This window comes from Microcebus murinus, chromosome 5 (genome assembly GCF_040939455.1).
Source record: "Microcebus murinus isolate Inina chromosome 5, M.murinus_Inina_mat1.0, whole genome shotgun sequence".
In the NCBI taxonomy this organism is placed as follows: Eukaryota; Metazoa; Chordata; class Mammalia; order Primates; family Cheirogaleidae; genus Microcebus; species Microcebus murinus.
The window spans coordinates 75,461,307-75,484,699 of NC_134108.1; the positions used below are offsets into that span (position 1 = coordinate 75,461,307).

Consider the following 23,393-nt stretch of genomic DNA (forward strand, 5'->3'; position numbering starts at 1 on the left):
CCCCTCTGAGAAAAATTCAAGCTCTTCTCAGTTATTATTCTCACTTCTTTTCTGCACTGGTATTGAGAATGCATATAGATTAAATAATGTATGTTAAATGTACAGAATTTCTCTATCCCTATCTATCTTCTTTCTTAATAATCTCAAAGGCACAACATCACTAATAATCACCATTGATTAAAAAAAACTGAACATATTTCCCTTATATATATATATGTATATCTATATATATCTCTCTCTACCTATTTATCTATCATTCTTTCAAGTATTTTCAGAATTTTAATTTTATCTGGGATTATTGTACTATAAATATAGAATAAGTATAATTCCTAATTTAACAAAAATAATATATATTATATGTAATATATTTTTAGTTTTAAAAATATAGAAGGGTTAGGGTTTAGGGTTAACTGTAATGTAAACATTAAGTCAATATATTTATTATCCAGGATCTTAAATTTTTACATTTTCACATTTTTAACTGCTCTCTGGGTTCTTTAACGTCTCTATGGGCTTTAAGGTCTGGTGTGGGGCATTCTGTGGTAGAAAAAACTAATTATACACCGGTTTACTCTCTTTGATATCACAAGACTGTTTAGCCTGATTAAAAAGATGAAGTCACTCACAAGTATTATCAGTACAACATGTCTCACAAGAAAGCAATTTTGCTACTGCTGGAATGAACAGTGCCACGTCAACTGTACCACTCCTTTGGCTTCTAGGGTCATTAGCTTCAGCTTACTGACGCTAAACGCCTAGCTCACAATCACTCACAAAGGACATGACCATGACTGCCTTTGGCGATCAGCTCTGGTAATGAAGCTTGAGTTTGATTATTTTATAGGTCCCTGCTTTGGTCCTTGCCCTACCATCTGGCTACTTCTGTTTACCTACCTTAGCTTTTTGACCATAAATTATGGCCAGTATCACCCTACATCTTGCAAGCCTGAGCTCTGACCAGTCATCCTCAGCCCAACATCCTTTGCATCCATATTCACAAAAACATCACAAAAACATCAGTTCATTGTGATAACTGGCTGACCCAATTTCTCCCTTTCTGTTTGTTGCTTCCTCCCCTCTTGCTTCTCCCTACTCAGTCTCTTCCAGCAAAGACCAGGCAACTTCCCTTGTTAGAGTTAGAACAAAGCCTCACATCAGGTGTCAAAGATTCCAGAAGGCAAATGTGGAAGTTGCAAGGTTTCTTGAGGCTTAGACTCAAACTCCACCTTCTGCTGCATTCTGTTGCTCAAAGCAAGACACATGGCCAGATCAGATTTCAGGAGTGGGAATATTGACATCAACTTTTGACAGGAAGAGTGGAATAGTCACACTGCAGGGATGTGAAACATTATTGTGCCTGTCTTTGTAAACAGTCTTCCCTCTGGCCACAATTTTACTTTTTCTTCTCACTGGCAAAATACATTTATTCCCTTTCACAAATTTCTTCTTATTAAGGCACCAGGCCCAAAGTTGAGGGATTTATAAACCGAATTAGATCTCAATGTGGATTGTCAGCAGCTCAGCTGAGCTGAAGAGAGAGAGAAATGAGCTGCCAGGTGTTGGAGTTGTTAGTGAAAGCAAAAAGCAAAAAATGAAAGTAACCATGGAGCAACAGTCTCAAGTAGAGAAAGTGCCAACTCATATGTTCCATTTTCCCCATGGGATAGTGCACTGGTTGAGGGTCAGGTGGATCAGCACAAATATAGGAGTCATCTCACTATTGAGAGAGTCCTGAACATGAGGACTCTGCAGTTTTGTGGACCCAGGGGCTTGGGGGAGGAAGTAAGGCTAGGAGTGCAAAAGTACTGAGTACTCAGTTGTACTGAGGAAAAATATCTTCAGGGTTTCCTGCTCCTTCCCCCAGAAAGAGGCCAAAGGCCCAGAAAGAGACCAAGGAACGAAGGTTCCCTGGAAAAGGAATGCAAATGTGCATAAAAACATGACTGACTGGAGGATCTAAGCCCTTGACAGCAACTCTCCTTAGAGTCTGGGATGCACTGGCTATGCGCCAAGTCTGGTGGGGGAGGGCAGCTTTTCCCATAAGGCCTGTCAGATGAAGCCTTTGTAATTGCCCACAAGCAGGCCTGGAAAACCACACATATTTTAACCAGAAACCAGACTCCTCATAGATGAAGCTGTACCGTCTCTTGTGTGGCTTCTATTAATCTAGAGATGAGAGGACTGAAAAATCAAATTAAACTCTTCCCCTCCTCCAACCCACATACATTCAATACAAAACAGTCACACAGTAACGGGATGACTATAATAGGCACTCCCTCCCGTGCAAAAAGGAAAGTAATGGAGGGCTCATAACAGTTACTTTTCCACACCAATTCTGAAATCCAGCTGAGCTAGAAATTTAGAGCCCATTTCTACTCTAATGGTTCTTCAGTCTATTGGCCACTCTGGCTTTTCCCTCTTGGTTCTTGGCTGTGCCTTCTAAGAAGGCTACCATTTTCAATATGGCTTGTGTTTACAGCTGAGTTGCATTCTCAGTGTGCCTTCTGCCTGTGGAGAGTAATGAGCCTTTTAACAAGAGATTTTTTATTTTGGAAGGTCTCTGTCCCAATTAGTCAAAGCTCTGATACAAAGCCCTTAAAAGTTGTTCATAACCTTATGCATAAGGTCATAGTCAACTTGTTTAGACAATGGTCACATTGACAATTTTTTTCCAAAAAGGACTCTTCTTTCATTAAGATACTTAGATGCCATTGTGCCTAGACGAAAGGGACTATGTGACACTGCTTTATATCATTCTGAAGCCTTAAACAAAGGATCTTACAAACACACCTTTTATTTAATCTTTACCTTGAGGCCATTTATTGAGAATCTTTTGTAGACAGCGAGAGAATGAGGTTGAGAAACAATTATATTTTCTAATCCAGTACATCCTTGCCTTCTGTATATCCTCTAAAATCTACTTGCAAACTAAGTAATTTCTTCTTTATTTCCTCTCTCTCTTGAAGTAACTCATCCTATGCTGCTGGAAGCACCGAACTGACACTTTGAACCTCCTATTTAGAAAGCATTATAGCTGGGTCCACAAATTTATTAAACATCAGATCTTCCTCCCTTCTTTCTCTTCTTCCTTTCTTACTTCTTTCCTTCCTTTTTAAAACTTTTTACCCAGCTTTATTGATATATAATTTACATACAATGAAATTTACTCATTTCAAGGGTAAACTCAAACAAATTTGTTTAGTTTTACTTATAACTACCACCACAACGATGATATAGGACATTTTCATCACTGCAAAAAAATGTTCTCTCATGATCCTTTGCAGACAATCCCTTCTGCCAATTCCTGGGCCTAAGCAGTTGTTGAGTTGCTTTCTATTATTGTAGTTTTGTCTTTTCCAGATTTCATATGTTATCATACATTATAAGTCTTTTTTTTCTGGCTTCTTTCATCTATCATAATATTTTAGATAGTTATTCATAGTTCTGCATATATCAATAGTTCATTCATTTCTATTGTTAAATTCCACAGTATATATCACAATTTGTATATTCGCTAGTTGTACAATTTGGTATTTTTAAGTTTTGGCTGCTATCAATAAAACTCTGATGAATAGTTGCATATAAATACATGTGGACAAATATTTTTATTCCTCTTGAGTTTGTAACTGGGAGTGGGATTGCTAGCTCAATGGCAAGTGCATATTGAGCTTTGTAAGAACTACCAAACGGTTTTTCCAAGTGTCCTTTCCCTCCATTTTTCAATCCCACCAGAAATGTGTGAAAGTTACAGTTACCCACATATAGTTTTCAACACTTGGTAGTATTAGTCTTTTGAATTTTTGGCATTCTAGTGGGTATGTATAGAGGTCCATCACTGTGAGTGTAATTTGTATTTTCCTGATAATGAGTGATTTTGACCATCCCTTTGTGTGCTTATTTGTTTGCAAATTTTTTCTTTTTTTGGTGAAATGTGTGTTCAAATATTTTGCTCATTTTTTAACTGAGCTGTTTTTTCTCATATTATAATATTATCGAGTTTGTTCTTTATTCTCCATACAAGCTTTTTATTAGATAAATATTTTGCAAATACTTTCTCTTGGTTGTTGGCTTGTCTATTCATGTTCTTAATTGTCTCTCTGAAATTACAAACATCTTTAAGTTTGATGAAGTCTATTTTATCAATTTTATATGTTTCATGATTTATTTTTTCCTATTTAAGAAATATGTTCCAAATCCAATGTCACAAAGATTTTTTTATGCTTTCTTCCAGAAGTTTTATAATTTTTAGCTCCTACAACTAGGTCAATGAACAATTTTTATTTAATTTTTGTATATGGTACATGATATGGCAGCACCACACTCTGAATCCCGAGCCCCCCTAAAATTCAGTGGCTTAAAACAGCAACCATTTTATTCACTCACATTTCTTTGGGTCGTTGCTTTGAGGTGGGCCAAACTAGATGGTTCTGCTATTCTTTGCTGGGATCACTCAGGCAGCCACTTAACTAGAACTGAGCAGTGTAAGTAAGATTGTCCTTGTCATAGGCTTGGCTGAAAGCTGGGCAAGTCTTTGTTATCTTTCATTCATAAGAAGTCTAGACTGGGATTCTTTACATGGTAACAGCAGCATCCAAAAAGAGTGAGAGCAGAGGCTACAATGCTTCTTGATACCTCGGCTTAGAAGTTCTCCAATGAATCTCCTCTTATATTCCATTGGTTAACACAAAATAAGAGGCTTGTCCAAATTCCAGGGGTAGCGAAATAGACTCTGCCTCTTAGAAGACCAACAAAGCCACATTTCAAAGAAGTTTAGTGCAGTAATAGGAAAAATTATCATAGTCATCAGTGCCAACAATCTACTAGAGATGCTTGATAAATGTTTTTTTGCTCTAAGAGAATTAGGCTAATACTAAAATATTTTATATATATATATAAAATTGCTTATCTACATAGCCAGTATAAACATCATTTTACACTTGCCTGATAAACTGATGAAACTATCCGAACCACTAGACTGATAGACCTCCTCCGAATATATTAATACATATATTTCCATTTCACACATTACATGTAGTTTCTGAATAACATGTTAATTACTTTCCTTTATAATCAAAAAATTTTTCCATGAAAGAACATTGTAAAACTTTCCAGAGTATAATATTGCCTTAAGTTATATTATGTATATACATTTTCTATGAACATTATGGGTGTGTAGTGTGATGAATAGAACTTAAAATGATAGAAATAACATGTCTACAGTAAAAATAATAATTTAAACAGTGTACTTTATAGAAAAAAACTATTTCAAAAAGAATTTGCATATTTCCATTAAAATGACTATAACAGTATTATCTTTCACTATTTAAGAAAACTCTAAGATCTACAAAATAAAGTAGGCTAAATATTTAATACTTGAATAAATGTTTTTAAATAGTTAATAAATCAGAATATTTCCATTAAGAATAGGGCTCTAAGATTATGTAATTTATCATTATTATTCTGTACATTACTCATTGTAAAATATATTTTGTGTTCTATAATAATTTCTGGCCAGGCACAGTGGCTCACACCTGTAATCCTAGCACTTTGGGAGACTAAGGTGGTAGGATCATTTGAAACCAGGAGTTTGAGATTAGCCTGGGCAACATAGCAAGTCCCCATTTCTATTAATATAAAAAAAGTTTTTAAAAGTTAGCTAGACATGGTGGCACTGTAGTAATTAAATTACTAGCTGAATACTTTACTCATGGAGGTACTCATTAAAACTCACAAACTTTTCATTAGTATAATGCTGTTCCAGTTGTTTTTGAGAAGGTGCATATGACAAATGGTCTTGAGTCAGCAGTATAGAGGTGGTTGCACAGAACACAGGAACACAGCACCTAATGACATAAAACTACTTTTGGATGTTTTAGAAAAATCTTATAAACACGGATTGTTGAATATTGTTATATTTCTCTAATAATGTCAAAATGAATCTTTGGGAACAATAATTTTTGTCTAGTTAAAGATACTTGTAAGAGGCTGGGTGTGGTGGTTCACGCCTGTAATCCTAGCACTCTGGGAGGCCGAGGCTGGTGGATCGCTCAAGGTCAGGAGTTCAAAACCAGCCTGAGCAAGAGTGAGACCCCCATCTCTACTAAAAATAGAAAGAAATTAATTGGCCAACTAAAAATATATAGAAAAAATTAGCCAGGCATGGTGTTGCATGTCTGTAGTTCCAGCTACTCAGGAGGCTGAGGCAGAAGGATCGCTTGAGACCAGGAGTTTGAGGTTACTGTGAGCTAGGCTGATGCCACGGCGCTCTAGCCTGGGCAACAGAATGAGACTCTGTCTCAAAAAAAAAAAAAAAAAAAAAAAAAAGATACTTGTAAAAGATAGAGAAGAACCGACATTTTTAGCTATATATTTGCATCATGTTTTTTTTTAAGCTATGCATATCTCTTGATAATTTAGAAAGCATATTTTATCTTGCTCATATTTTGGCTTATAAAGAATTTGAGGATTTCTTGGTGGTATCTAGCAGTTGTACCCAAATCCCCACACTGTTGGAAATTGTGTGACAAACTGCAAGTCGTCTCCTTTAATTAGCTGGAAGCTGATGACGATAGTTGCTTTGCCTCCACTAAGGCAAACCTTTCACGATAAAATTCTGGCAGTTGTTAGCGTGGCTAATAGCAGACTTGTTTTTCTAGTTCTATTAATATTTACTGTTTATGAGGAAAATTCGGCTTCCTCACTGTTGAGTTTCTTCATGAGTAGCATGTAGGTTTTAAAGTTGCATTGTCTTCCAGCAGGACCATACTGCTGTGTACTGTGCTTCCTCCAAAGAGCAGGTCAGGCAAGTGCTCTGGATGTCTGGAGGCAGATCATTATGTTTCCGTAGTGCTACTCTCTGTAGATTTAAAAATATATTATTATTTCTCAAAAGTCTATATATAGATGGCTGATTACCTTATAGTTCAATCCAATCCTAACAGATATAACTATAAATTAACATGCAGCTAACAGTAAGATATTCATCATGCAAAAAACTGAGATAAGATCAGTGGCAGATCATGAATGCAGCAATAAGTGCAATCTATTATGAATGATACACATACACACACACCCTGTTTGGTGGTAGTAAAGAAAAGAGTGGAGGCAGTATGTTTTCCTAACTTAGATCATTGCTGACTAACAGACCTAGTTGGCCTAATTAGCATTGAAACTGACCAACCCTTTATAATTTTTAACTTCCCTGACTCTTCTCAAGCCCCTGGAGATCCCCTTCCCCTCCCTATTCTCTCATTCTCCCTGTAAAATGCCTCATCACCTGTCACCTCTGTACAAATCTAAATTGAGCTCAGTTCATATTGGACTCTCTTCCCTACTGCAGTAGTGTATTACTGATTAAAATCTGTCCTTATCAATTTAACTAGTGTCCAGCTTTATCTTTGACATTGTACATCATCCAAGGGAACAGTACATTCCCCTCTGTTCCTCCTAGTTTTAATTTCCAGAACACAGTGGGGAGGAGGTAGGTAAAATCCTGGGGTATTTGGAAGTACACTTGCCTGCTGAACAATGCTGCATTCTCAATCCAAATTTATCAAGTCTGTTCTTCATCTGTGAGATATTTGCAGCTACTGCTTATTTGGTTTCACGTTTCTGAAAAAAAGTGAGATGAATGATCCCTGAACAGCCTCAACCAAAGTTATAAAACTTTGCACAAAAATCTATTTATGCAATCACTGATTATATTCTAATGAAAGTCCCATTCTGTTTTGATGCTAATAGTGAATAAACCTCAGTGTATTATGCTTTCAAGGACATTTACCCTTTAAAGGGATTACACTAATTTGTAATATTTTAACCCAAGGAATAACTTTCTATGGTAAGAAAGTTAAGCCATATTAACAGCCTAGTGGGAAAGAAGATCTTAGAGAGTTGGGGACATTTAAGAAGCTATTTACAGTCTTCTCAACCCTTATTATATTGTTACGTCTACTCTATTGAGTCTGATATTGTGTTCAGGTAAGAAATGCTATTAATATTTCCAAGACACTCCTGACTTGCTTTTTGAAGGAAGTAAAATTTTTAACAGGCTAAAACTATTGCAAACATGTTTGGGTAATAAGTACTATTATTTGTGGGCACAGTTTCTATTATTCTGATTTTTTAAATTTTTTACAGTTTATAATAAATAGATATTTTATTAAAACAGGATCATCTGAACATCAGAAAATTCTTTCTAAACCAATGTAATTATGAAGACTTTGTATATTAATATAATTGTCTAGCAATTTGCAGGCAGCATAGATACAGTTAAACAAAAAATTGCTTCAAAGGTGCCACCAACTGTTTTGATTGTAAATTACAATTTAGGGATTTGATCATGTATTAAACTAGTTAGCCTATTAAATATTATCACATTTTCACTGCTCTAAAGTTCATTTATTCTAGGAAACCAATTTCAATAACTTGCTTTTGGTTTCTAATACATTTCCAGGCTTAACAGAATGAAACCCATGTTTCATTCTCAGTGACAGCCAATAAGTAATGTAATGCTCACTTAAGAGTTCCAAATTTTGGATATATATATATAAGGGATATTTCTTAATAATTTCTTAACAATTTTGTTAACAATGAGAGAAAGAAACAAATATATGAGTGGCAAAAACATAGATACTGAGTTAGAACAGCAGGGGTTATACTTGTAGATTGAAAATATCTAGGTTTCATCATTAAAATCCTTCTTTAAAAAGGTGAATTTTGATCTGCAATTCAGAGAATGGAAAAGATTTATACATGTGTATATATTGGGCCAGTCAGTGAATAAATGTGAGGACAGTATTCAGAAGTATATGTTTAAGCTGGAGGGCAACAAGTAGTCTTGGGAGGATAGGAGTTGCAGAGATAAACTAACAAGGAAATGACATTAGCTGGAGGAAAGAGTACTCTGGGTTTACAGTGCTACGTCCAGAAAGAAAAGATTAAGGAAGACTAATACGAAACCATCTTCATCTCTACAAAGACTTTCTAATGGAAATCAAGAATCTTTTTGATGGATCCAAAACTGTAGTATAAGCTAAGGGCCAAAATAATTCCCTGCTATGTTAACTACTTCACATAAATGATGATCAATTAATTTTTAAAACTAACCGCTGTAGAAATAAAAATATATTTCAGAATTGAGCAATTGGACCCTGTGCCACCAGAACCACGTTTACATGTCTAATGCCATCTTGTTGACTGTATTCATAGAAAGATTAGGAATCTTATCAAAGGCGACAATACATTTTGAGCCATTTATTTTATTTATTATATAGTATGTTACTACCATGAAGAAAGTACATTTTCAATATAACACGTCTTTTTATTTTTTAACATGTTAGTGTCTTGATAAGCTCATTCAGTAGAAAGTATTTAATATATATAATACCGTGTTTCCCCGAAAATAAGACAGGGTCATTAATTTTTCCTCAAGAAGACACCCTAGGGCTTATTTTCAGAGGATGTGTTATTTTTTTAAAGTATGGTACAACAATCTACATTTATTCAAATATAGTTAAGTCGTCTTCTTCTGGAACATCATCATAACTCTCCAAACCCCGAATTCCACCCTGAATTTCTTGCGACTCTATTTCCTTTAGAACCACTGGCCCCAATCTCTCATGTCAAGCAACAGAGCTCTCATTAAGTGAGCAGCTCTCATCCATGTAACTTGCTCGGAGTGCATTGGTAACAACACTGTCAGTGATTTTATCCCATGAATTCTTCACCCAAATCACGACCTCTTGCAGGCTAGGCTTCACAAAGTTTCCACACTGATTTCTTGTCATTCTATTTTCGTCATCTTTACCACTCGGTGATGAAATGCATGGATTGTGCAGATACGCTGCATAGCCACGCCCATCACTAGGTCTTATTTTTGGGGTAGGGCTTATATTGTGCAAATGCTTAGAAATCCTGCTAGGGCTTATTTTTGGGGTAGGTCTTATTTTCGGGGAAACACGGTAATACAGCTGCTTTGGACCTCATCTCTATAAACAATAAATCAAAACTATTAAATTCTGCTTACTGTGATTGTATGAAACACCTCAACTGTTGACTGCACCAATTCAAGTTCAAAGGATTCTGGGATTCATTCTTTATTATTTTATATTTAAAACTTATTTAGACATTTTAAGTTCATTTTATTGGGACAATTGCATACTTCTTTAATTTTGGCCATAACCATGTCTTTTTCTCATTTTCACGATGTAGTGTTTCGTAATGAAATATAGTTTCTACTATTCATTTGGTGGGCACCAATTAAATAAGTTGAAAACTTACGAGTGACACATTGAACTAAATTTAAATGGATTGACTCTATTGATAAAATTCATACTGTGAAAATTATTAGAATACTTTAACCCAAGTTTTCTCAATTAAAAATATTCTAGTGCAATATAAAAAATCTGTTGAATGCTTGATTGCTTCAATTATAAAAATAAAGAGGATTATAAAATTCATTTGATGCTATAAAAAGTTTGAAATATTTTATCATTATGTATACTTTAAATTACTGCAAGTAGCTATATAACTAATACAGTTTTTTTAATGATCGTTTCTTTGAAACCCTGAATGTTAAAATTTACTTGTGTCATCATGAGGAACATTGTACCTCAAAAAATAAATAAATAAAATAGTTTAAATTTACTTATGAGCTATTGTTCAGGATGTACTATGATAGATAGAAAAGAGAATTCTATCATTTTGCACTGAAGACAAGTATGTGGTAGAATTAGTTTTGCAGGTTCTTTTATGGATGAGGGAGGACAGGTATAATTCAATCTAAAATATCTGTTTAGAAGAGTACAAATATGTGTAGAAACTTGGAAAGGATTCTCTTCATACTGAAGGGAGAATGATGTGATAGTAGGTGGTACACAGAAAACTTAGCTGGCTAGATTTTTAGAGAAGATACATTTTAAAAGATTAAGAAATAACAACAAAAAACAGCTTGGCAATGTCGAGAATTGACACATCTGTAGGCAAAAGAAAATAACCCCTAAGGAAAGAGCAGACTCTTTAGAAATCTTCAAATATATGAAAAGTAATTATCTAGTGATTTTTCAGTAGCAGAGAATATTTGGGGGTTGTAGCTTTATACACAAAAAAACAGATATAAATTTGAAGTGGATTAATATTTATGGGTTTTATCAGAAAATAATATTTAAAATTTTAGTTGTTTTATGATGTATCTATTATATATAATATATATCTATTTACAATTCATAGTTGTCTATTAAAACTGATTTTACAAAATAATTTAACATTTACAAAAATTTGGGAGATACTGCCTAAGTAAGCATTAGAAAAATTAAAAGAATATAATCTGAAAAAGATGTAATTTTTTCCAATTTTCTGAAGTATAACAAAATCCCCAATAGTCATCAGATTGTGTAATTTATTGATGTATCTTGAAATGTATCAGGTAAGGATAGTAGTTTGGGGGACAAATGGGGGAAAATCTTTTATAGCACTATAATTACACTAAGCTTTTTGCTATGCGTAATAGTCTAGCTTACAGAAAGATGAGAAAACCTCAATGAAATAAATATGACTACAGTCTAGACTTGAGATCTCTTTATTTTCAGTGTTTTTCATTTAAATTGCAAAAGCCAGGGAGCCATAACAACTGGGAGTGTTCGATTTTTAAAATAAATTCAAAGAAACCTCAAACTATGAGATCTAGTAGTCTCTACTACCCAAGTCTCACATATTCAAGCTGTAAATAAAAATGGAAATTAAAAAAAAAGGCCGGGTGTGGTGGCTCATACCTGTAATCCTAGCACTCTGGGAGGTGGAGTCAGGAGGATTGCTCAAGGTTAGCCAGCCTGAGCAAGAGTGAGACCCCATCTCTACTAAAAAAAAAAAAAAAAAAAAAAAAAAATAGAAATTAGCTGGACGACTAATATATATATATATATATATAATTAGCCGCACATGGTGGCACGTGCCTGTAGTCCCAGCTACTTGTGAGGATGAGGCAGGAGAGTCGCTTGAGCCCACGACTTTGAGATTGCTGTGAGCTAGGCTGACACCAAGGCACTCTAGCCCAGACAACAGAGTGAGACTCTGTCTCAAAAAAACAAAACAAAACAAAATCATTAGAGCAACATAGTTACTGACGCCATTTCTCCTGACTAAAAGACTTATTATGTCTATATGGAACTGTTTTGTGTAGCATCCTTTATACCAAATCCAAGCATGCCTTTTAGTTTATACAAAGAAACAATGGAAGCTATCTGTGGCTTATTTCTGAATATCTAAATTTTCCATTATCTACAGTACTCTTAGTCCTTTTCACTTTAGATTAAAAGGAGCTCCTCCCCTCTCTGAATGGTACATTGTAAATTCCTGAAAATTAGGCTAGTTTTTCATTCTGGATAGAACATACTGAGGGCCTGTCAGGGGCAAGGATTTGGTGTTTTCCTCTGCAGTGTGACTGAAGCCCAACTCTTTCCTGGGGTGCCTGATAGTGTTCTCAGATCTGCTTATATGTAAACATTTTGAATGATTAGGTACTGAGATGTGTCCAGAGATATACATTGCCTATAAGAAAAAATTGAAATTTTGTTGACATAGGAATAAAAAAATTATAGTCATGACATTTTTCTTTGCCTGTGACAGCTTTGTATTTAAAGAAGTTAAATCTGCTCCAATCTATTGAGAACTTAACCCCTATTAACTGATTCAGGTCAACTTCTATTTCAATAGAGCTGGATTTTTATTGTTTTCATTTTGTAATTGAGTCATAAATATTGTGATCATTCCTACTTCATGTAGTTTCTTTCATTTGAAACAATCTCCATTCTTTTTGCACTTAAACATTTTTGAAAAGGGCATTTTAAACCACATTTCTTTGATGAGTTCTTCACTGAATACTTTAGATCCACTGACCTCCCTTCCCTCCCGGGCTTTTTGGTACATACCCTAACATTTGGCTTTGGTTCACACTTACACATCCTCTTTATGCATGTGGGCTTCACCTACCATACTCTCTCCCCCATAATTCTTGCATAGTCTCAATAGTTCTCTCTATATCAACTGGTAAGTGATCAAAGTGTGAGGCAGACAGTTTACCCCTCACTCACATGCCCAATAACATCTGGGAATCAGTATCCTCTCCATGTTCATGTAGACCAATTTTCTTAGAAAATGGAAGCATGGGCACTCCATAAGTTTGATGAATTTCAGGTATAATTTATATAAATATTTAAGCTTGCAAACAAATCAGTGTAAATATATTTGAACATGTCATCCAGTGCTAAATTTGTTATTTCCCCTTTCATTCTTATTTTCATCCCTTATGTTACCAATTAAAAACTATATTTAGTATGCTTTCATTAAATTTGAGGTTATCACTTTTTCTCATTTATTCAAAAAATAGTTAAAAGGAAAATGTAAAAAGAAATCTAAAAATCTCACTATTTATACAACACTGTGGGTTTTTTTAGGGCTTGTTATTTAATTAATTATTAAAAATAAGTATCATATCCTTCCTAAAAGTCAACATTTCCTACTTTATCAGAAATCTGAGGATTTGGGCACACACTTATTTGTAAAGAAATAATTTGTGTTTATTTTGGGAACATGTGTGCATATATTTATTTTTCTAGGATATACTTTCATTGGTGAATTGAACTTTGAACATAGGGAGTGGAGACTTGAATTCTATCATTATTATCTACTATGTACAATTGAACAAACTTTTTTTTTTAAGTCATTGGTAAGTTGTTTAACTCTTTCGGGTTTTGTTTTTCTTATTCTTTCTAGGTAAGATTAGAAGCTCTATCATTTTCTTTTTATATGGGGACAGCAATTTTTGCTCTTTGGATCCTGGTAGACCAGATCTTGCTTCCAGACACTGTCTCTGCACAGGACAACATTAAAAACAAACTCTGATGTTCACTGTCAATAACCCTGTGAAGAAAATCTCAAAACATAAGACAAAAGAGAATAAACACTTTCATTAAAACATAGATAAGAAATCTAGGTAGGCAGAAAGCTCATTCTGAAGTAGGAGGTTTTGATACTTTATGTTCTGTGCTGAAGCACTGACTGATGTTTCATACAGTGTGCCATGGGAACTCACCTTTCTTTGAATTAGCCAAGTGGAAACTTGTGCCAGTGTAAACAGGAGAGGGAGCTCAGCCCTGCATTATTTCCCCATTGTAGACTCTTCCAACAGTCTTACCTATACCTGTTACTTCAGATAGAATCTACATGCAGAGATCTCATTCATTTATATTTTCAGCTCTGACTTCTCTTCACTTCCATCCATTACACAGACCCAGCTACTTACTTAATATCCTCTTGCATGTCTCAAAGGTGTCTCAAACTTAACATCCCCCCAAAAATCAACTTAGGATCTTCCCCCAGATCTTCCTCCACAGGGGTCCGTCACTCAGTAAAAGGTGTCAGCATGCATCCAGCTGTGCAAATCAGAAAGCCAAGGGCCACCTCTCTTTTAACCCAATATCCAACTATTTCATCAAAACTTGTGATTTTTATCCTATGAATATCCTGTGAACCCATGTCCCTACCTCCATCTTATCCCCGCCACCACCCTAGTCCAAACTACTGTCATCTATAAACATGAAATTACTTATAATATCCTATGTGGTCCCTTTGCATTCAGTCCATTTTCTCTCCAACCCTATATCCTTAGAGCATTTGGAGTTGATCTATTTTGTGGGAAAAATATTATGTTATTAACAGCCAAATTTAAGAGAATCATTTGTAGCAGGATAATATTTTTATATCCTTCATTTTGTTCCTTGCTCCTTGCCCTTTTGGGTGGTCATTTAGGACATTCATAACTTGACTCAGGCTGGGTACACCAGTGATGATGGCATGTATGGGTTAATGATAAAGAAAGATAGGGCTACATTTGTTTCCATAGATGCAGTTGATAACAGTGAATCCATTAAAAGTGGGTACAACTCTGGGGATGGTATACAAAGAAACTTTGTATTGACTGAAAAACACTGAATTGATTAAATTCACCAGGAATTAATAGTGATTAAGTATTCACTGTCTGGGGGAATGGGCTTAAAATAGACATTAAGATGAAATATTGAAAGCTATAGAAATAACATGTTTTCTTCACAGCTCTGTTTGTGGCCTGACATTTGTGCTGTACCTTTGGTGGTTCCCCATTGCTCTTAGGAGGAAAAGGCAACTCCTGAACATGGCCTATGAGGCCCTCCCTGGATCTCACTCCTGCCCAAACTCGCCATTTGCCATCATCCCATTGTTTTCACTGCTCCAAACACACTGGCCTTCTTTTAGTTGATCACCATGACACATTTGTTTTCTCTGCCTTGCACTCTGCCCTTAGTTAACATTTATTTTTTGGAAGATCTTAGCTAAAATAACTATTTCCCAGGGAAGCTTCTTCTGTTTTCCTTGACCAGACCAAATCCCCTTAAGGTATAGCTCTTATGGTACCATGTACCTCTCCTTGGCAGCAGTGGTTACAGTCCTCATTTTACGATTTTATTTACTTTGAGCACCATATGTCTTCCTTGTAGATTCTAGGCTCCATGCATGCATGGATCATGTCTATTTTTACCTGCATTTTTGCCTCCAGCAAACAGCACTGGCCTGTCACATAGCAAGTCCTCAGCAAATATCTGTGTAATTAATTAATGAAAGGGACTATAGCAACCTGTTAAAAGGGGATGACTGTTTTCTTGAGGACTTAAGGAAAGCTCTTACAATGGTGGGCTACAGTAGATTGCACATTCCAAATAGAATAAAGGCAACCATGGTAAGTGAAAATGGGGGAGACCTTTGCTCTTAAGAGGTAGCTTAGTAATTCATACCAGTTTTCCAGGAGATGCCAACTTTATCCTTGCCTTCGTGATACCTTGTCTCTTGCATTTTGCTTCTGATATGCTCAGGTTTGGTTGATACTCCTTATAGCAGCCAGTCCACTGCTCAGGACTCCAGCCGTAGCTCTGTGGGCTGCCCTGGTTACACACTGACAGTCCCCCGGTACTCCTCCTCCTCCTGGCTCTGGCTTCACCCTTCTACTCCATCCCAGTGCTACCAGCACTTCGTTCTTGAGATACGATAGGACCACAGAGTCTGTGGATTCCTCAGGCAGTTTTTCTAGGGAGAAAAGAAAATGGGTTTAAGATACATTGTGACCGTTGATAAGGACAAGATGAGGCTGAGTGCAGCACTGTGTCTTCACATATGCCCTTTTCCAGCTGAGAAGATTCATGTGAATTTAAAGTCAGACTTGTGAATCTAGAGAGTGACTTGGCGTTTGCTCAACATCCTCAACAAAAATAGCCAAACTAAAGGAACCGTCCCCATCAGATAGAATCAAATGGCTTATTAATATTCCAGTAGTTAATGAAGGTGCTGGTTAGCCTTTGTTGTGAAATATTTTAAAATATGAAGCATGAGCTTAGAGATAAAATGTAAGTAATAAATCGATGATGGACACCAACGGGGGCAAAAAGGAAAATGAATATGGAAAAAATGGATGATACTAACATATGACTAATTAGCACATGACCTCTAAATTAGCAAGATATTGTGACACTTATGAGTTTTTGTTCAAATTTCTAAAAATACTATGGTAATTTGGAGGGAAGTGTCTGAAGAAAAACACAGTGGAGCAAGATGTGAGAGACTTTAGTTATATAACTTATTTTGATGAGGATTGCACTGAGTGGCAACCTAAGCATCATGTAATCCTCCACCCCCTAATCTGACCTAAACCTGCAAGAGGTTTATTTAAAAGAAAATTTAAGAGATTTCTTTTTCTGAGTTACCACCAACAGGCTAGGGAAATACAGCTCCAAAGAGGGAAGCAAAATGAGACCAGAAGAGTATCAAATTTGTCTTGTTTATCATTCACTGATGAGGATCCAAAGAGAAAAAATACTCTGCCACTTCTTTTCTAAGGAGATATTGCATTTCTTTGGAAAAGTAACTCTTATAAGAGTCTTGTGTTTGTGTCAAACCCTGTGTCAAAATTTTATTTTTATTTTTTTCAGCAAACTGTTCATTTTATTAGCCCTATTCTTTAAGAAATAAGAGAAGTCTTAAGGATCAACATAACCAACCTGTCAGATACTGGTGTAATTAACTTGTGTCATCTCTGAGGATTTGAATTAATACCCTTTGCATTTTAACACATGGTGAGTGTTGCAAATAATATGATTTAGTTTGTTTTAGGACAGTTTCTTGGCCTGAAGACCATCTATGGCTCTTCCTGCCTCCATTTTCTCCTATTGCCCATAATTTCAGTTTCTGTACATGAGGCCTGTGCCCCAGAATCCTGTCAACAGACATCTTCTGTCTGAGTTTGGGCCTGATAGATACTTGGGAAAGGCAACCTCTGGTAGGATGTGACATAAGAAACTTCCAAAGACTTCCTCATCTCTTGGGGACTTTCTAAGCCATTGACTATCTCTTCTTGGCCAGACCACAGCTTTGTTGACAGGCAGCTAAAGAATAGTTTAAGAAAGTCACTGCCTAACATCAAGCTTCTTCTGATAAATGCCCTCATGCCCACATTTTGTAAGTCTCTCTTTTATCATTGGTTTCCCTGTCTTGGCTTCCCTATTTCATACATTCTCATTTTCCCACTTGACTTATAGCAGATCTGTGATAGCAACAAAAGGTTAGAAATATAAAATATAAATTAAAAGGCTTAGAAATGTTAAAATCATTATCAAGGACACAGAAATAAGAGAAATGTGCTATTACGTCCACTGCTATGACCTTGCATTTGCAGGGTTTCTTCCCTTTTAAAAAGTGCTTTAATGGATCTCATCACATTAAACTTCCAAATCAACTCTAAACACCTATATCCCACAAAATATTGCACTTTACTTATGCTTTGCATTTTATTTTTCTTTTAGTAGTCTTTTTACTTTATTCCTTACATATATGCAGATAATATCACAACATAACAGCTTGCAGGCTTGTGTGAATGCATGGGTCATTTTTAAGGATTCTAAACTTGTGATTGTTTTTATATCACATCCCCAGAGCATGTGGTCCAGAGCTAGGTACATTGTTAATATTCATAAACACATGGCATCTTTCACCTTAGCACTAAGCTAGAGATATTTGTATAGACTAACACCAGTTATGACGTGAACCAAATTCTCCAGTGAGTTCATCTGCAAACATTGTTTTGAGGAGTTTCCAGGTGACTTGATGAGTCCCAAAGCCATCTGTGAGAAACCTATACATTTTTTATCATTTTCAGCCTCTTGGCACCCAGAGGTGCTCATTAAAACCATCAAAAGGCTTTGGCTGCTGGTCTTAGCCTTTCCTTCTGTCCATCCCCAAATGTATTATATATTCTTTTGTTTTATGAAGTTATTCAAGTACAGGTATAGTGATCTAGGCCTCCTGGAGATATTTGCTCTCTGTACAATGCTGACAAATGTCTCCCTGTGCTGTTTTCTTGGCCTGCTATGTACATTTAGAAGGACAGTGCTTCAGATATTCCTCTTATGCACACATGAATATCTATTTTTCTGTAATTTATTCAAGCCATGACTTATGCCATTTTATGACAGTAAGTTGTTTTTCTGCTAGACCAAGTGACTTTAGGTTTGTGTATGGAATACTTAGTATAGTTCCTGGAACATAACCATCCAAGAAACAATTGTACAAGTTGACTGAACTAGATTGAAGGATTGGTGATGCTATTAGAACAATACACATTTATTATCCCATATATTTTCAGTAGGTCAGGAATACAGGAATAGCTTTACTGGATGGCTCTGGTTCAGGTTCATGAAGCTGCAGTCATGTAAAGGCTTCACTGGCCCTGGAGGATTTATTTGCAGGCTCACTCACATTCCCAGCAAGTTAGTGCTGGTTGTTGACCAAGTGGCCTCAGTTCCTTGTCGTGAGAACGTATACATAGGGCTGCTTGTGCATCTTCATCACAGAGCAGATAGATGACTTGTTCCAGAGTAAGTGATCTAATAGAGAGCAAAGCCATGTATTTTTGATACTTCCTCAGAAGTCACACTTGCCCCCTTCTGCAATATTGGATTGGTTACCCAGACCAGCCTATTCAGTGTGTGTGTGGGGGGGGGGTGAGGGGGAACATTAAATACCAGGATGCCAAAAAAAAAAAAAAAAAAATACCAGGATGCAACAATCTTGGAAGTCTGTCTTAGAGGCTGGCTACCACATTACAATTCATATACCAGGGTGGTATAGACCATGGAAAAATTAAATCAGTTGAATAGTATAGTCACGACTAAAGCTCTTGCAATTATGTTAATTTTTTGGCCTTTATTTTTATTACAATTAATGCCCAGAAATTGATACAGCCTTAATTTCTTCAGTTATTTTTTAAATATTCAAAGAGAATGCTTGTAGATGGTGAATATATCAATCAAGAATAGATGTAATATGTCTTATTTCTTTTAAAAAAGAAAATAAAAATAGTATAGAAAGAAGAAAATATGAATAATGCAATGCAAATGAGTTTAAGCCATTGCTCTATAAATTATTAGTTGTGTTGATTTGAGGCAAGCAGTTCTCATCTCTAAAGTAGGAATGATGATGATGATGGTGATGATAAAAATACTGACTCCATAGTGTTATTGTGAAAACTAAATGTAAGTATATTTGAGAAAGTACTATAAAACTGTAAGGCATTGTGAATATTGCCAAATCAAAGTGATCTCTGATGAGAAGTGCCTTACATCTGTGGCCCCAACCCTGCAGTCTGTGGCCCGGTTTCAATCCGTGGTCTGTTAGGAACCAGGCTGCACACCACCGCCTGATCTCTGCTGCCCGCCACCCGCCAGCCCATCCACGGAAAAATTGTCTTCCATGAAACCAGCCCCTGGTGCCAAAAAGGCTGGGGACTGTTGCCTTACATCACATCCCTTTAGCCTTAGTCTGGTTTTAGCTTCATGGGCAAAAGTGGCGAACTATTACTGTATTTTAAGAAAAGAAAGAAGGGAAAGACAAAGAAATCCAATAGCCTTAATTATGACTGTCCTGGGGAAGCCTCCACGGGTCAGTATAGAAACTGTGGATAAAAGCTGCACCTCCTATTATCAGGGTGAACAGTTCTGGAAGGCCTTCTGTGTACTTCTCAGGAAGTCAATGGACTTGAGTCTCCACTACCACAGCAGAGACTTCAACAATACACCCTTATATTAGCTTTTCCCCTCTCCTCATGTTTCCTGGCCCTAAACAAGCTGCCTTTCCTCCAGTAGTTAAAGCTGACTGTATTAAAAATGAGAATGCCACATCTGGAACATAGATGCTGACAGTGGTGAGCCAAGTGCAAGGGAAGCAGAAGTCGGAGTGGGGCAGGGGGAGTCCACCTACATGCAGCAATGGGCTACAGTGCCTGTAGAGAATACAAAAAACAATAATAAAACTGACAAAGAGTCAGGATGCTTTTTAAGAACATTGTGCACTGGCAGTTCCATGTACTGTCAGTGGTAAAGTCCTCTCTCCAGCCAGGACTGATTGATCTTACCAACCCTCTTCTCCTTCCTATCTCTCTGGTTGCTGATGTTACTTTTCAAGTCCAATTATGGTCTGTAAATTGCTTGTGTCATATTGGTAGTTTGATTTAAATGTGGGTGGGGCATGGAGTATGCAGCTGTGTTGGGGCTAAGTTTCAATAAACAGGATGTGAGGAACATGGGGGATTTTGAGCAATAAATTGTCACTTTTTATATCAAGAATGCTAGAGACTCTCTGTGTAGCACAAAACAGAGCAGGTTGGAGTGGGAGAGAGGCGACTTCTTGGGTGTCACAAAGGTCCTAATTATTCCTTTAAAGTTTTTAGGTACTTCACAACCCTTATGCTAAATAATGCCTCAGTCAATACATCTATATCCAAGAATATAATTGACTTGCCCAAAGACGTGCAGCAAAGCTTTAGTCAATAAGAGATATTCTTTGGTGATATGAATTTCAGTGGGCATTATCAATTTTCCATCCAAATGAAATTAGCTGTAGTATTATATACATTCTATTGTCTTCTCTTTTCTCTTTTAGCCTAGTTCATTATGTTTTTGAGAGAAATCAATAGTTTAAACTTATATTTCTCATATGAAATTCTTTCCTGGATAATAAGTAGTTTAAAATGGACATTGAAGTACAGTCTTTTCAATATCCATTATTTGATAAACATGAAAGCAATGAAGTGTTTGGCAATTTGTTCCCAAACGTAATTAATCATTGACCTCAACATATGGTCTCTTAGGAAAGTACAATATTACTAATTAGTGCTTTTTCTCCTCTGTGCCAATGAAATAGGAAAGAACATATATGGATTGATTATATAAAATGTGTTTTCACAACTTTTTCTATCATGGCAATCATAACTAAGTCTGATCAATTTTTTTTTTCTCATTCCTATCTAAGTTGAAAATCTCATTGTCAATAAATCAAGGTGTATTTATTACAACATATTTCAAACTCACAAAACAATGTGCTGGATTCTTTCCCATACATTAGTGATTCTTTTTGCTTTGTTATTTCTTTCTTTCTTTTTCTTTTCTTTCTTTTTTTTTTTTTTTGGTATGGCCTCAGCCCAGTAAGTCTTATAATAATTTACTTCCTTTCTTTAGAAGAATGTTTTCATTACTATATCAAATATGTAACCAATTTTTAAAATTTGTGGTTATATGCCACCTATGAGAATCAGCTTCATTACCAATTGAGATAGCTGTTTACTGAATGAATATTTGAAAATGAAGAGAATATAAAATGTCTTTTAATAGAGGAATACTTTATTCAAGTAATTATTATTATATTTTCGATAGTCTTACTCTGTCACCTAGGCTAGAGTGCAATGACATCATCATAGCTCACTGTAACCTCAAACTCTTGAGTTCAAGCAATCCTCACGCCTCAGTCTCCCAAGCAGCTGGGGCTACAGGTGTGCGCCACTATGCACCTGTAGTCCTAGCTACTATTTCTATTCTATTGATGAGAATTAGTCCTAGCTTATTTTACTATTTTTTGTAGAGACCCTATCTCACTCTTGCTCAGGCTGGTCTTGAGCTCCTGTCTTCAAGCGATCCTCCTGCCTTGACCTTCCAAAGTCTTAGGATTAGGGGCATGAGGTAGCATGCCCAACTGACAGTACTTATTTTATGAACTGTGTGTGTTGGGGTTGTGCAGGATGGTGTGAGGAGGTAGCCTTGGATAAAGCCTAATGAGGTCCATAGAGTGAGACAGAGGAATTATTTTTATAGAGTAATTGGAAACAATTAGGGGAAGAGAATTTGAAAGTGTATCAAAATGCTTGTTATAATGACAATTGACTTATAACTCTAAAACTAAACTGGTATTCATATTTTCCATTGAAAGATGTAGAGAGAGTTATGAAAAAAAGCATTGGACCTGAGAATCCAAGATATAAATGTTTTCTAAAGTTGTCGAGTTCTTTTGACACAGGAAAATTACTCCCAATGCTGGGAGCCACTTTAAGTCCAAGTGGGTCTTTGGCTTCGCACAACAAAGAATTCAGAGGCAAGCTGAGAGTATAAAATGTAAGCAAAATTTATTCAGGAACTATAGAAAGTCTACTCCACAGATAGAGCTAAGGCAAGGACTCCCTGCAGAAGAGAACCGGCCCCCTGGTTCCTATTGCTTTTCTAATTAAGAAACAGCTTAATTATAGGTTAAACAAGGGGAGGAGTATTCATGGAATGGGTGGTATTTCAACATCTTGGTTCTAACCAGTTGGAACTTGCTCTGCCTCCATCCTGTTTTGATCAGGATAATTTGAAACTTTGTTTTGAGACTTCCAGAGTCAGTTAAGTAATGCTGCAGCAATGCCCAAAGCAATGCCCAAGGCAATGCCTACAGCAAGCAATGCCCAAAGCAGTTCCTAAAGCAGTACTTGCCAGTTCCCTGTCTCACTTCTTCTAAAGCTGTGTGATGTCCACATGAAGGCCACAATTGGAAGTAGTGTCTCATACCATGTAAGTAGTTGCCCACTCTAGGCCAGGGTTTCTAGTTAGAGGGCATAGAAGCTTCTAGAAACATATTGTAATGAAATTCTTTGAGGCCTGCTATCATAGATTACTCTTCTACTCCCTAGTGATTCCTGGGCCCAACATGGTGTAGGTATAGAAATTCCACAGTGAGAATTGGGAGTTGAGTGTCTTGAGCCAAATATAAACACCCACGTGACTGTCTGCAAGTCCTTAAGTCCTCACTCATAAGTAGCTGGCCTATGTGCTTCTATTGTCACCCCTACCAACATGAGTCTTTCCCATGGTACTCTTTTCACTGACCCTGGATGTGGCTCCAGGATTCTTTCCAGCACAGAGAATAGGGAAACTAATCGCCAGGAACTGGTGTGACTGCTTACTTATCACCCTCTCAAAAAGGTGATCTTCACCCTCCGTTTTATTTCCAATAGT

At 36.3% G+C, this 23,393-nt stretch overlaps 1 long non-coding RNA gene across 1 annotated transcript in view; it reads left to right on the top strand.

Annotated features, from left to right (window-relative positions):
- The window catches only part of LOC105885871 (uncharacterized), a 277,928-nt gene that overhangs the window by 86,466 nt on the left and 168,069 nt on the right, over positions 1 to 23,393 (top strand). The gene's annotated exons all lie outside the window — the stretch shown is intronic.